Source organism: Nycticebus coucang, chromosome 22 (genome assembly GCF_027406575.1).
Source record: "Nycticebus coucang isolate mNycCou1 chromosome 22, mNycCou1.pri, whole genome shotgun sequence".
Taxonomy (NCBI): Eukaryota; Metazoa; Chordata; class Mammalia; order Primates; family Lorisidae; genus Nycticebus; species Nycticebus coucang.
Genome location: NC_069801.1, coordinates 41,779,551 through 41,794,834, shown reverse-complemented (window position 1 = coordinate 41,794,834; position 15,284 = coordinate 41,779,551). Strand labels below are relative to the sequence as shown.

Genomic DNA, 15,284 nt, shown 5'->3' with positions numbered 1-15,284 from the left:
TAATTGGTATTACCATAACCTTTAGAGTCAGATATTTTTCTGGAAAGACCGTATTGGTTAGAGGAACTCCTATGATACAGACACTGCTTATTGCTCAAAAGCAGCAGAAAAGCTTGTAAAGCAAACCAGCTGGATTTTTATTAGTTCATAGATAGGTAGTTTTTTTATTAATCAGAAATAAAGTTGCCGGGCACATGGCTAACGCCTGTAATCCTGGCACTGTGGGAGGCTAAGAGAGGTGTATGCCTGATCTTAGGAGTTTGAGACCAGCCTAAACAACAGCAAGACCCCTGTCTCCAAAAATAGTCAGGCGTTGTGGTGAATGCCTGTAGTCCCAGTTACTCCAGAGACTGAGGTAAGAGAATTGCTTGAGCCCAAGAGTTTGAGGTTGTTGTGAGCTATGACATCACAGCGCTCTACTGAGGGGGACAAAGTGAGACTGTCTCAAAAAAAAAAAAAAAAAGAAAGAAAGAAATGAAGTTGTTTTCAAACCATTGGCCTTTTTTCTTCCTTACTCATTGTCACAGGGCAGATCATAAACTTTGGAGCCAAACATCCAGATTCTAGTACCTTATCCAACCTTTGTCACGTCACTTTACTGCTCTGAATCTCATTTTACTAGATGATAAAATGGAGGTAAATTCACCTCAGATAATACATATAAAACACCTAGCACAGTTTCCAGGAATACTGTGGGTGAGCAGTAAATAATAATTTTGACAGCTTTGACACAGTTGACACAAACTTTCCCAGTAGCTGCCATTATTCAGTTTTAAGGAGGTACATGTCTAACGGTAGTGTCAGTGTTTTTTAAATCAGAGTAAGAGAGCTAGATGTGCTTTTAAAAAAAAATTGTTATTGGGTGGCGCCCGTGGCTCAGTGAGTAGGGTGCCGGCCCCATATGCCGAGGGTGGCGGGTTCAAACCCAGCCCAGGCAAAACTGCAACAAAAAAATAGCTGGGCGTTGTGGCGGGCGCCTGTAGTCCCAGCTGCTCGGGAGGCTGAGGCAAGAGAATCACGTAAGCCCAAGAGTTAGAGGTTGCTGTGAGCCGTGTGACACCACGGCATTCTACCTGAGGGTGGTACAGTGAGACTCTGTCTCTACAAAAAAAAAAAAAAAAAAAAAAAAAATTGTTATTAGTTCTTGAGAATAGAGGGCCTGGCATGGTGGCTCATGCCTATAATCCTAGCCCTCTGGGAGGCCAAGGCAGGTGGATTGCCTGAGCTCAGAAGTTGGAGACCAGACTGAGCAAGAGTGAGACCCTGTCTCTATAAATAGGCATATGGCAGCACCTGAAGTCCAAGCTACTTGGGAGACTGAGGCAAGAAGATCTCTTGAGCTCAAGAGTTTGAGGTTGCTATGAGCTTTGATGCCACAGCATTGTACCAAGGGCAACAAATTGAGACTTTATATTTTTTGAGATTGGGGTCTCACTATCTTGCTTACACTTGTGTTGAACTCTTGGGCTCAAGTGATCCTCCTGCCTCAGATTCCCAAGTAGCTGAGATTACAAACACTTGCCATGGTGCTTGGTTTATAAAATGTGTTTAGACTGCTGTTACACCTCTCTCTCTTTCCTTCTCTTTTTATTTACTTTTTGGGAAATAGTGTGTCACTCTGTTGCCCCAAGTTAGAGTGCTGTGGCATCATAGCTCATAGCAACTTCAAACTCCTGGGCTCAAGTGATCCTCTTGTCTTAGCTACCCTAATACCTGGGACTACAGGCGCCCACCACAATACCTGGCTAGTTTTTCTATTTTTGGTATAGATAGGGTCTTGCTCTTGCTTAGGCTATCTTGAACTCCAGAGCTCTAGCAGTTCACCTGCCTTAACCTCCAAGAGTGCTAGGATTACAGGTGTGAGCCACTGTACTCAGCCCACTTCTCTATTTAGGTATCTTCTGAGGAGGGACAACATTTAAGCTTTAATGTTTTACTCTGAGCTTTATTCAGAACTGTGAGCTTGATATTTATTTGACTGACTGAATGTGAATGCCCCCAAGGAACATGTTAATGTTATTTTCCTCAGGCTAGTTTAAAAAGAGTCAAAGTCTAAAGTCTGTCTTCGATCTGTGAACATTATAACACAGAATAGTGACCCCCTACATCTTTTTTGATTATGTACGTATTATTAGTTTTCTGTAGCTGCTGTAACAAATGACCACAAATCTAGTAGTTTAAGACAACATAAATTTATTATCTTACAGCTCTGTTGGTCAGAAGTCTGACATGTGCATCACTGGGCTAAAATAAAGGTGTCAGCAGGGCTGCTGCATTCCTCTCTGAAAGGTTCCAAGGGAGAATCCATTTCCTTATCTTTTTTTTAGCTGCCTGTGGCTGCTCCCATTCCTTGGCTCATAGCCCCCTTCCATCTTCAAAACCAACAGTTACTAGTGGAGTCTTTGTCATACTGCATCACTCTGATATTGACTCCTCTGCTTCCCATCAGTGAGGATCCTTGTGATTACATTGGACCCACCTTGTAATTGAGGATAACCCCCCCCCCCCACACACACACCTTTTTGTGAGCCATAGTATTGCATTGTTACCCAGACTAGAGTGTAGTGGTGATGTCATCATAGCTCACTGCAGCCTCAAACTCCCGGGCTCAAGTAATTCTCCCTCTTTGAACTCTGAAAGTGCTAGGATTAGAGGTGTGAGCCACCATGCCTGACCTCTCTTAAAGTTAGCTGACTAGCCACTTTAATTTATTTCCCTTGCCATATAACATAACATATTTACAGGTTCCAGGGATTCAGGCATAGACATCTCTAGGGGGGTGGGAAGGATTAGTCTGCCTGTCACACTATCCTCTTGGGAAAACATTTTTGAGCATATCCCCTATGCTACTATTAACCCATAATTAAATATTAGTAAAACTCAATTTCTGTTTTTTATATAAAAAGTAAAAGGGCCAGACATGGTGGCTCACGTCTGTAATCATGACACTCTGGAAGGCTGAGGCGGGTGGATTGCCTGAGCTCACAGGTTTGAGATCAGCCTGAGCAAGAGCAAGACCCTGTCTCTAAAAATGCCCAGGCATTGTGGCAGGTGCCTGTAGTCCATCTGCTCAGGAGGCTGAGGCAAGAGAACTGCTTGAGCCCAAGAGTTTGAGGTTGCTATGAACTATGATGCCACCGCATTCTACTGAGGGTGACAAAATGAGACTCTGTCTCAAAAAAAAGTAAAAGTTCTAATTTTCTTCTCATCTTTCAATGGATAGTCTTGCTCATTTTGCATTTTGGAGACTGCTGGCTAATAGTAGGGCCTAGGAAACATTGTGCTTTAGAATAATAATTTTAACTTTTAATTAAATTGAGTAAATATTTACTGAGCTCTAGCTATGAATAATGTTTTGAGTGTATAGAGAAACATAAAACTGCATGGTATATTTAGTACAGGTAAACAATGTGAAACATCACTGGCTGAAAGGCTTGTTTCTTTTCTTTTTTTTTTTTTTGAGACAGAGCCTCAAGCTGTTGCCCTGGGTAGAGTGCTGTGGATCATAGCTCACAGCAACCTCAAATTCCTGGGCTCAAGCGAGTCTCCTGTCTCCGCCTCCCAAGTAGCTGGGACTATAGGCGCCCGCCAGAACGCCCGGCTGTTTTTTGGTTGCAGCCATCGTTGTTTGGCGGCCCGGGCTGGATTCGAACCCGCCAGCTCAGGTGCATGTGGCTGGCGCCTTAGCCACTTGAGCCACAGGCGCCGAGCCGAAAGGCTTGTTTCTTATTCATGTTCTAGTCCAGTGCAACTTAGATGGAGGTGGAAGGGGAACTCTTTTTCAACTAGGACAGAGCCTTCAGTTCTTCTACTGGATCTTCGGTATCTGCTGGCAGGTGAAGGGAGAAAGAATAGAGGATAGTGTTGAGGTTTTGTGAGACAGGCCTCGAAATGACATAGTTACTTTTGCACATATACCACTGGCCAGAATTTAGCGTTATGGTCTTAACCATCTATAATGAATATTGGGAAATGTAGTCTACTTCATGAGGAAAATGGAAAGAATTTGATGAATAAGCAGCCATTCTCTTTGACACACAGGATCCCTGCCTTCAAGAACCTTATAGTTCAATGGAAATGGGAGATGTAGATAAAACTTGATATAGAAAGTAGGGCTCGGCTTGGTGCCTATAGCTCAAGTAGCTAGGGTGCTGGCCACATACAGTGGGGCTGGCGGATTTGAACCCAGCCTGGGCCTCCCAAACAACAACAACAACTACAACAAAAAAATAGTTGGGCATTGTGGTGGGCACCTGTAGTCCCAGCTACTTGGGAGGCTGAGGCAAGAGAATTGCTTAAGCCCAAGAGTTCGAGGTTGCTGTGAGCTGTGATGCCATAGCACTCTGAAAGCGACATAGTGAGACTCCCATCTCACACAAAAAAAAGAAAGTAAGACCTGATAAGTGTAGAAGTTTAAATAGACTTATATGAGTGTTTAAGGAAGAGAAATATTAACTGTGATTGGAAAGATCACAGAAATATTTGAATCTCTGAATTAGAGATTATTATAACCAACATGAAAGCTATTTTAAGAATAAATGACTTTGGGACTTAATTAAGTTTCTTAATTAAGTAACTTAATTAAGTTTCTGCACAGCTAAGGACACAATAATTAAAGCAAATAGACAAGCTTCAGAATGGGAAAAGATATTTGCATGTTATGAATCTAACAAAAGGTTGATAACTGGAATCTACAAAGAACTCAAGTTAATCAACAAAAAAGAACAAACAAGGGTGGTGCCTGTGGCTCAAAGGGGTAGGGTGCCGGCACCATATGCTGGAGGTGGCGGGTTCAAACCCAGCCCCAGCCAAAAACTGCAAAAAAAAAAAAAGAACAAACAACCCCATCTATCACTGGGCAAGAGACATAAACAAAACTGTCTCTGAAGATGACAGATGAAGGGCTAACAAACACATGAAAAAATGCTCATCATCCCTAATCATAGAAAGGCAAATCAAAACCACCCTGAGAGAGTGGTGCCTGTGGCTCAATGAGAAGGGCACCGGGCTCATATACCGAGGGTGGTGGGTTCGAACCTGGCCCTGGCCAAACTGCAACAAAAAAATAGCCAGGTGTTGTGGCAGGTGCCTGTAGTCCCAGCTATTTGGGAGGCTGAGGCAAGAGAATCGCTTAAGCCCAAGAGCTGGAGGTTGCTGTGACGCCACAGCACTCTACCAAGGGCGACAAAGTGAAACTTGTCTCTAAGAAAAAACAAACAAACAAACAAAAAAAACCCACCCTGAGATATTACCTAATCCAAGTGAGAATGGCCCACGTCACAAGTCCCAAAGCTACAAGAGCAGATGTGGATGTGGAAAGAAGGGAACACTTTTACACTGTTGATGGGACTGTGAAATAATACAGCCTCTTTAGAAAGAAGTATGGAGAGGGTATATGTGGCTCAGTGAGTAGGGTGCCAGCTCCATATACCGAGGGTGGCGAGTTCAAACCCAGCCCCAGCCAAACTGCAACAACAACAACAACAAAAAGACATTAAAAAAATAAAAAAAAGAGAAAGAACTCAAAATAGTCCTCCTATCCTTCAATACCATTAGTAGGCATCTAACCAGAAGAACAAAAATAAATTTATCATAAAGACATTTGCACTAGATTGTTTATCGCAGCTCAATATACAATTGCCAAGATATGGAAACAACCTATATGCCCATCAACCCAGGAATGGATTAACAAGTCGTGGTATATGTGTGTGTGTGTGTGTGTGTGTGTGTGTGTGTGTGTGTGTGTATACACACACCATGGAATACTATTCAGCTATAAAAAAGATGAAGACCTTACATCTTTTGTATTAACCTGGATGGAGTTGAAACACATTCTTCTTAGTAAAGTATCACATGAATGGAAAAGCAAGTATCCAATGTACTCAGTACTAATATGAAGCCAGTAGATGATTTAATACTTGCTCACATAAGAGAAAAACTGAATTCAAGTTGTGGGGGAGTGTGAGAAAGGAAAGGAGGGGGGGAGATTGGTGTGCTCCCTCTTAATGGGCACAATCAATGTGGGTATATGGCACATCTCCCGTGGGGTGGGACACAACTACAAGAGAGACTGTACCTAACAAATGCAAACATTGTAGCCTAATTTTTGTACCCTCAAATTAACCTGAAATTAAAAAATAAAAGTATTAGATTAAAAAAAATGATTTTAATATGTGGCTGTGCCTGGCACACTCAATGCTATATAAGTAATTGGTGCTATTATTGTTGTTGCCATTATTTGGAGAAGTTTTTGAGCTGCGTTTTTTTTTTTTTTGCATTTTTTGGCCAGGGCTGGGTTTGAACCCGTCACCTCCGGCATATGGGTCCGGTGCCCTATCCCTTTGAGCTACAAGCACCACCCTGAGTTTTAAGGATTGGTAGAGCTTTAAGAAATGGATTCCAGACAGAGACTCATTCTAGCAACAATATGGAAGTGAGAGAATTTGGAACATGTTAGGAATGGCAGGCTATATAATTAAAACTTAGAGAATGCAGGTGGATGTAATAGGAGATAAGGCAAGATAAGTTTGGGTCAGATAATTCAGACCTTTCAATAAAATGCTATGGAATCTGGACTTTAATCAGAAGCTGCAAGCTGCTATAAAAGATTTTTGAGTAGCATATTGCTCCTCAAGGGAAGAGATTGTATTTTATTTATCTTTATATTATATCCTTTTTATAACTGTATGGAGAGATAATGTAACCTTGTGATTAAGAGCACAGACTTTGCAACCCACTGCCTAGGTTTGACTCCTAACTCTCCACTTACTAGCACTATGATTAAAAGTTACTTAATCTCTTTGTCTCAGTTTTTTTTTTTTTTTTTTTTGAGACAGAGTCTTAGGCTGTTGCCCTAGGTAGTGCCGTGGCATCACAGCTCACAGCAACCTTAAACTCTTGGGCTTAAAGTGATTCTCTTGCCTTACCCTCACAAGTAGCTGGAACTATGAACATCCACCACAATGCCCAGCTATTTTTTGGTTGTAGTTGTCATGGCTGTTTGACAGGCCCGGGCTGGATTCGAACCCACCAGCTCTGGTGTATGTGGCTGGCGCCCTAGCCGCTGAGCTACAGGTGCCCAGCCTGTGTCTGTTTTTTTACTAATATGATTGGGATAATGAAGTATGATTGGGTACTACTTCACTGGATTATTGTGAGGATTAAATGACTTAATATCATGTAAAGCACTTAGAACAATGCCTGCATAATAAGTGCCAGGAAGATCACTTGAGGCCAGGAATTCATGACTGGCCCAGGTAACATAGTGAGACTCTGTCTCTACAAAAACAAATAAAAAAATTAGTTGGCATGGTGACATACACGAGATCTAGCTACTCAAGAGGCTGAGATTGGAGGATCTCTTGAGCCTAGGAGTTGGAGGTTATAGTGAGCTATGCTTGTGCCACTGTACTCTAGCCTGAGCAACAGAGTGAGACCTGGACTCTTTTTTTTTTTTTTTTTTTTTTTGTAGAGACAGAGTCTCACTGTACCGCCCTCGGGTAGAGTGCCATGGCGTCACACAGCTCATAACTGTTGGGTTTACGCAATTCTCTTGCCTCAGCCTCCCAAGCAGCTGGGACTACAGGCACCTGCCACAATGCCCGGCTATTTTTTTGTTGCAGTTTGGCCGGGGCTGGGTTTGAACCCGCCACCCTTGGCATATGGGGCCGGCGCCCTACTCACTGAGCCACAGGCGCCGCCCGAGACCTGGACTCTTAAAAAAAAAAAAAAAAAAAAAAAATCAGGCTTGGCTTCTGTGGCTCAAGCAGCTAGGGTGCCAGACACATACACCTGAGCTGGCAGGTTTGAATCCAGCCCAGGCCCACCAAACAACAATGATGGGCGCAACCAAAAAATAGCTGGGTGTTGTAGTGGGTGCCTGTAGTCCCAGCTACTTGGGAGGTGGAGGCAGGAGAATCGCTTGAGCCCAGGAGTTGGAGGTTGCTGTGAGCTGTGATGCCGTGGTACTCTACCCAGGGTGACAGCTTGAGGCTCTGTCTCAAAAAACAAAACAAAACAAACAAAACCCCACCCCAAACCTCTTATTTATATTCTAGTCTGGGGAAAGAGTCCGAAGAAATGTTACAAGAAGAGCTAACATTTTCTAGTGCTTATTGTGTTCCAGGAACCCAGGTCATCTCATTTCATCTTTACAAGGACCATCTGGGTTAGGTAATATTACTAGTCCCATTTTGCATGTGGAAAAACTGAAATTCAGAGACATCACCAGTGAGTGACAAAGCCAGGATTCAAATCTAAGCAATCTTACTTCATACCAGACCACTTCACACAATGCTAATTAGCTATCAGGTAAAGGAAAGTGAAAATTGGTTGCAGAAGAATTGGAGGGAAAGAAGGGGTTAATGCTAACTGAGGATATCCAAGAGATCTCTTAAAGAGAATGTGAAATTTTAGCTAATATTAGAAGAACGATTTTCAGTAAGTATAATATTCCAATTCAAGGGAGGAGCTTCAACCAAGTTTCCTGGTCATAAAAATCATTCATGTTGTTCAAAAAATCTTTACTGAAAGTTTGTTTACTGTTTGCCAGATACTAAACTAGGTACTAGAAGCACAGAGATAAGTAAAGCTCTGAATTTTCCAGAATGAAAAAAGTTACAAAAGAGTTATGTGAGCAGAAGGCATATTATTGTGAGTTTAGAAATGACTAGAAATTAAATATATATTGCTAGAGAATGTAACCTCTTAAAGTTTGGTAAGAAATGAAAAGTGTGAATTAGAGTTCATGTTTTAGGAAGGGAGCAAGGGAGGAATTTTTTAAGATGAGGGAAATTTAAGTATATAGGTTTGTAGGCTATGATGATAGAGCCAGAGATGGGTGAAGAATAAGGCTCATGGGAAAATGTGAGGTTTCAAAGACTAGTTGGAGTGCATCTTGGTGAGTTTTAAATGCTGTGATAGGAGTTTTTGACATTACTTTTTTGGCAGAAAGGAGCCCTTGAAGGTTATAAAGACGGGAATGATATATTTTTTTATTTTGAAAAGTTAACTGATAGCCATCAAAAGGATGGCATAATTTAGGATTGTTAATAATGATAAAATAAAAGCCACTGATTTTTGAGCATGTGTTGAGCTAAACACTGTACTTGAAATATATTATTTAAACCTCATAACAGCATTGTAAGGTAGTTTGCAGATGAAGAAATTAAGATTTATAAAGATTAGATAACTTGCTTAATGCCTTCTAGGTGGAAATGGATAGACTCCTATGCTCTAGGAGTCCATTAGTACATTTTCTATTTTTTTTTATTGAGACAGTCTCACTTTGTTGTTCTCTGTAGAGTGCAGTAGCATCATAGCTCACAGCAATCTCAAACTCTTGGGCTTAAGTGATTTTCTTTTCTTCTTATTATTTTTTTTGTAGACACAGAGTCTTACTTTACTGCCCTCAGTAGAGTGCCATGACATCACACGGCTCACAGCAACCTCCAGCTCTTGGGCTTACGTGATTCTCTTGCCTCAGCCTCCCAAGCAGCTGGGACTACAGGCGCCCACCACAATGTTTGGCTATTTTTTTGTTGCAGTTTGGCTGGGGCTGGGTTTGAACCTGCCACCCTCAGTATATGGGGCCAGCGCCCTACTCACTCAACCACAGGCGTCACCCTTAAGTGATTTTCTTGTCACAGCCTCCTGAGTAGCTGGAACTACATGTGCCCACCACAACGCCCAACTATTTTTAGAGATGGGGTTTCGCTTTTGCTCAGGCTGGTCTCGAACCTGTGAGCTAAGGCAATTCACCCACCTGTGCCTCCCAGAGTGCTAGGATTAACAGGTGTGAGCCACCATGCCCAGTTCTTACTCTATTTTCTGTTGCTTAAAATACTTGAAACTGAATAATTTATAAAGTAATTTCTTTCTTTCTTTCTTTTTTTTTTTAAGACAAAGTCTCATTTTCTCACTCCTGGTAGAATGCCCTGGTGTCAACTCACAGCAACCTCAAGCTATTGAGCTCAAGTGATCCTCTTGCCTCAGCCTCCTGAGTGGCTGGGACTACAGGCGCCTGCCGCAATACTCGGCTATATATTTTTTTTTAGAGACAGGGTCTCTCACTTGCTAAGGCTGGTCTTGAATTCAGGTGATCCACCCACCTCCGCCTCTCAAGAGTGTTGGGATTACAGGTGTGAGCCATTGTGCGTGGCCTTTAAGTAATTTCTTTCTTACAATTATGGAGGCTAAGAAGTCCAAGGTCAAGGGGCTGCATCTGACAAAGTCCCTCTCATTGGTGGGGGGCTCTTTGCAGAGTTACAGGGTATCACATGGAAAGGGGGATGAACATGCTTACTTGTGTTTCTCTTCTTTTTATAAAGTTACCAGCCAGGCATGGGGGGCTCACTCCTGTAGTCTTAGCTACCAGCTACTGAGGAGGCTGAGATGGGAGAACCTCTTGAGCCCAGGAGTTAGTGACCAGCCTAGATGCTATAGTGAGACCACATTTCCCCTCCCCACAAAAAAGAATATAGCCACCAGTTCCACTCCTGGGAGTAGATTAATCCATTCATGAGGGCAGAGCCCTTATGACTTAATTACCTCATAAAGGCCCCACCTTTCGGTACTGCCACATTGAGAATTAAGTGTCAGCACAAGTTTTGGAGGGGATAAACATTCAAACCATAGTAGTCAGCAGACTTTTCCTATAAAGGGCTAGATTATAAATATTTTAGTCTTTGCAAGCATACAGTCTCTGTCACAACTATTCAATTCAGGTACGCCCCATCATTAGCCAACTCCTGTTAGTGCCCATCAAGTTTGGAAAGCCTTAATGAAGGAGGAAGTGTAGCTTATCATATTTTACGTTAACACTTTTTGCCTATGGTAAGACAATGGGAATAGAATTATTCCTAGGCAGGGTTATCTTTTTTTTTTTAGAGACAGAGGTTCACTTTGTCACCCTTGGTAGAGTGCTGTGGCGTCACAACTCACAGCAACCTCCAGCTCTTGGGCTTAGGTGATTCTCTTGCCTCAGCCTCCCGAGTAGGGTTATCATTTAATCTCATAGAAGTATTCTTTCTGTAAGAGGTTGACTAGAAATAGCAATTTATACATACAGTTTCATCACATTCTGTATAATACCCACTTATCTTTTTATTATAATTGCCTTCCAACAGAATGATCCTAGAATGAAAGTTCTGAGAGAGCAGAGAGTAGGGACTTTGTTTTATTTGTTGTCCTGTCTTTAATGACTTGCACATAGCAGTCACTCAGTAACTAATTGTTTAATAATTTTTTTCTCTTTTTTTTTAAAATATGGAATGCTTCGTGAATTTGTCATCTTTGCACAGGGGCCATGCTAATGTTCTCTGCCTCATTCCAATTTTTAGTATATGTGATGCTGAAGTGAGCACAATAATATTATTATTATTATTATTATTTTTTTTTTTTTTTTTTTGGCCGGGGCTGGGTTTGAACCCGCCACCTCCGGCATATGGGACCAGTGCCCTACTCCTTGAGCCACAGGCGCCGCCCAATATATATATATTTTTTTTAAGAGACAAGGTCTTATTCTATTATCCAGGCTAGATTGCAGTGGCACCATCATACCTCATTATAGCTCAGGAACTCCTGGGCTCAAGTGATCCTTTCACCTTGGCCTCCCAATGTACTGGGATTACAGGCATGAGCCACAGTGCCTGGCCTGTTTAATAAAAAAAAAAAAAAAAATGGCATATTTACTCTCACAATTCCAGTGACTGGGGAGTTGTATGGACATTTTGAAAAAAGTGACTGATTTTATTTTATTTTATTTATATATATTTTTGACAGAGTCTCAAGCTGTTGCCCTGGGTAGAGTGCTGTGGTGTCACAGCTCACAGCAATATCAAACTCTTGGGCTTAAGCAATTCTCTTGCCCCAACCTCCCAAGTAACTGGGACTACTGGCACCTGCCACAACACTTGGCTATTTTTTATTGTTGTTGCAGTTGTTGTTGTTTTAGGTGGCTCGGGCCAAGCTCAAACCCACCACCCTCCGTGTATGTGGCCGGCACCCTGCCAACTGAGCTACGGGCGTCACCCTGGTTTTATTTTATTTTTTGTCTTTCTTTCTTTCTTAGATGTGGTCTCACTTTGTTGCCCAGGCTGGACTCAAGCTATCCTCTCACCTCAGCCTCCTGAATATCTGGGACTACAAGCTCACACCACTGTACCCAGCAACCTATTTCTTTTTTTTTTTTGAGACAGAGTCTCACTATGTCACCCTTGGTAGAATGCCGTGGTGTCACAGTTCACAGCAACATCAAACTCTTGGGCTTAAGAGATTCTTTTGCTTTAGCCTCCTGAGTACTAGGACTACAGGTGCCTGCCACAAAGCCTGGCTTTTTTGTTGTTGTTGTTGTAGTTGTCATTGTTGTTTAGCAGGCCCAGGCTGGGTTCGAACCCGCCAGCCCCAGTGTATATGGCTGGCGCCCTAACACTGAGCTGTGGACACTGAGCCCCAGCAACCTATTTTTAAAGATATCTATATAAATGGTGCATTCTCAGATCAGTTTTCATTTATCTCACCCAACTTTCTTCTACTTTAGGACAACTTACTATGTTTTACCCAACTAAAATTACTGATGTTGATAGAAACTCTGAGATACCCGATTTGTGCATTTTATAGACACTGCCTTGCTGGACAGAAACAGCTTCAGCATCCCAGATTTAGTCCTTACTCTGTGTTACTTATCTTCATTGTTTATTAGACTTTTTCCCTGCTCAGTCTCTTTCATATGAGGTTGTGGGTTTTCACAGTGAAGAAACTGATGGATGAATGAAGTCAAATGTTCTACGTTTACAAAGCAGTAAGTAGGGTTGGGGCAACAGTTGAGGAATTGAGAGGAGATTGGATATACAGAAACCAGCTTCTTTATAGCCATCTGTAGCTAAATTTAATTCTTACCTGGTCCAATTCTGAGTTACAATTATGGTAATAGTTTACCTTCTTTTGAACTCTATGTACTGGTCACTGTGCCGTGCCCCTTACATATTTCATTCTACCTTATGTCTGGAGACTATTATCCCCATTTTCAGAGAGGGGAAACTAATACTTGCTAGTCAAAGAGAGGAAGTGGAATTTGAGCCCATATCCTCTAATTTCCCTTTTAATTACTCTATTTCACTTCCTATCTTTTTCCACACCAAAGGTAAGTTTCAACTAGTTTTTGGCGCCTGCACCCTATTTTCTTTTCTTTTTTTTTTTTTTAACCCATAATTTATTTGGAATTCTGTAGCTTTTTTTTTTTTTTTTTTTTGTGATTTTTGACCGGGGCTGGTTTTGAACCCGCCACCTCCGGTGTATGGGACCGGCACCCTACTCTTTGAGCCACAGGCGCTGCCCTGTTTTCAGTACTAACTAGATCTTTCCTCAGGTTCTTTTCTTTCTCAAGTTCCCATCAAGTCTCTAGATGAATTTACAGAAAACTAGCAGTCCAAAAACCACCCCTTGGAAAAACCGATAGTTCCAGATTAGTTGAAATGTGGAAACAGTATGTCTTGAGAACACTACTGTGGTATTACAGCCAAGTAGGCACTCTTCTTACTTGGTTCCATTTCACTTGGCAATCATTTATTGAGTTTGTATACTATTTGCTAGGTGCTGTGAACATACAGAATATGACATGGACTCTTCCTTCATAGAACCTTATGGTCCTTTCCAGCACAGTCACTCCTATGCCTTCTACTCTGGCTTATGGTCAATCTTGTCCCTCTTCTTTGCCCTTCTAAACTAGAAGTTACTTGAGGGTTTGGTATTATTAATGAGACTTCTTTCTCAATATCCAAATCCCCTCTCTTATTACTGGCTTTATGACATTTATCTTCTCCCACTCTATGGTCATCAGTCATAATCATTGATTATGGTTTGTATTTTAAAATTATTATTATTTTTTCGAGACAGAGTCTCACTGTGTTGCTCTCAGTAGAGTGCTATGGTGTCACAGCTCATAGCAACCTCAAACTGTTGGGCTCAAGTGATTCCCTTGCCTCAGGCTAGACTATAGATGCCCACCACAATGCCTGGCTATTTTTTGTTGTTGTTGTTGTTGTTGCTGCAGTTGTCATTGTCGTTTTAGCTGGCCTGGGCTGGGTTAGAACCCGCCAGCCTCATTGTATGTGGGCGGCGCCTTACCCACTGAGTGGGGGCGCCACCTTTAAAATTATTTTTATATAAAAATATAGCCTGTTAGTTGGAAAAACTTCAAATATAATAGAATTATATAAAGTAAAAAATATAAATCACCCTTTACCTCTATACAGTAACACTTAATATATAAATATGTTTTTATACAGAGGAATCATGCTATATTATTCTGTAGCTTGATGTTTTCATTTACCTATATATTTTGGATATCTTCCCACATTTGTGTATAAATATCTACTTCATTTTTTGTAATGGCCACATAACATGTCAATCTATGAATATAGCATAAATATTTAAGCAGTCTTTTATTAATAGATATTTAGATTCATAGACACTTAGGGTTGTTCAGACTGCTATGACACAATGCTGAGTAATTTATAAAGAATAGAAATTTATTGTTCACAGTTCTAGAAGCTAAAAGATCTAAGATCAAGGTTCTAGTATATTCAGCGTCTGGTAGGGCTGTCTGCTTAATTGATCATGACTCATTACTGTGTTCTCATGTGGCGGAAGGGTCAAACAAGCTCCCCTGGGCATCTTTCTTTTTGCAGTTTTTTTGGCCGGGGCTGGGTTTGAACCCACCACCTCTGGCATATGGGGCCGGCGCCCTACTTCTTTGAGCCACAGGCACCGACCTGGCATCTTTTTATAAGGACCCTAATCCCAAACATGAGGACAGAGCCCTAGTAACACCATATCATCTCTCAGAGGTCCCCACCTTTTAATGCTATCATACTGGGGATTAAGTCTCAACATATGAAATTGGGGTTGGGGGATACACAATCATTTAAACTGGAGCATTTTCTTTTCTTTTTTTTTGTAGAGACAGAGTTTCACTTTATTGCCCTTGGTAGAGTGCCGTGGCGTCATACCGCTCACAGAAACCTCCAAATCCTGGGCTTAGGCGATTCTCCTGCCTCAGCCTCCCGAGTAGCTGGGACTACAGGCGTCCGCCACAACGCCTGGCTATTATAAAGAAGATTACCCTCCAATCAGTTGAAGGTCTTTTTTTTGTGTGTGTGTGTGTTTTTTTTTTTTGGCCGGGGCTGGGTTTGAACCCACCACCTCCGGCATATGGGACCGGCACCCTACCCGCTGAGCCACAGGCACCGCCATCTAAACTGGAGCATTCTTTTACCAGTATTTTT

General features: G+C 41.8%; 1 protein-coding gene and 1 non-coding gene across 4 annotated transcripts in view; one reads left to right on the top strand and one right to left on the bottom strand.

Annotated features, from left to right (window-relative positions):
• TESK2 (testis associated actin remodelling kinase 2) overlaps positions 1–15,284 on the top strand; it is a 176,508-nt gene that overhangs the window by 107,038 nt on the left and 54,186 nt on the right. The window lies entirely within an intron of this gene.
• On the bottom strand, positions 11,260–11,363 carry LOC128575665 (U6 spliceosomal RNA). Its single transcript, XR_008377086.1, has one exon. It is a non-coding gene; the product is annotated as a U6 spliceosomal RNA (small nuclear RNA).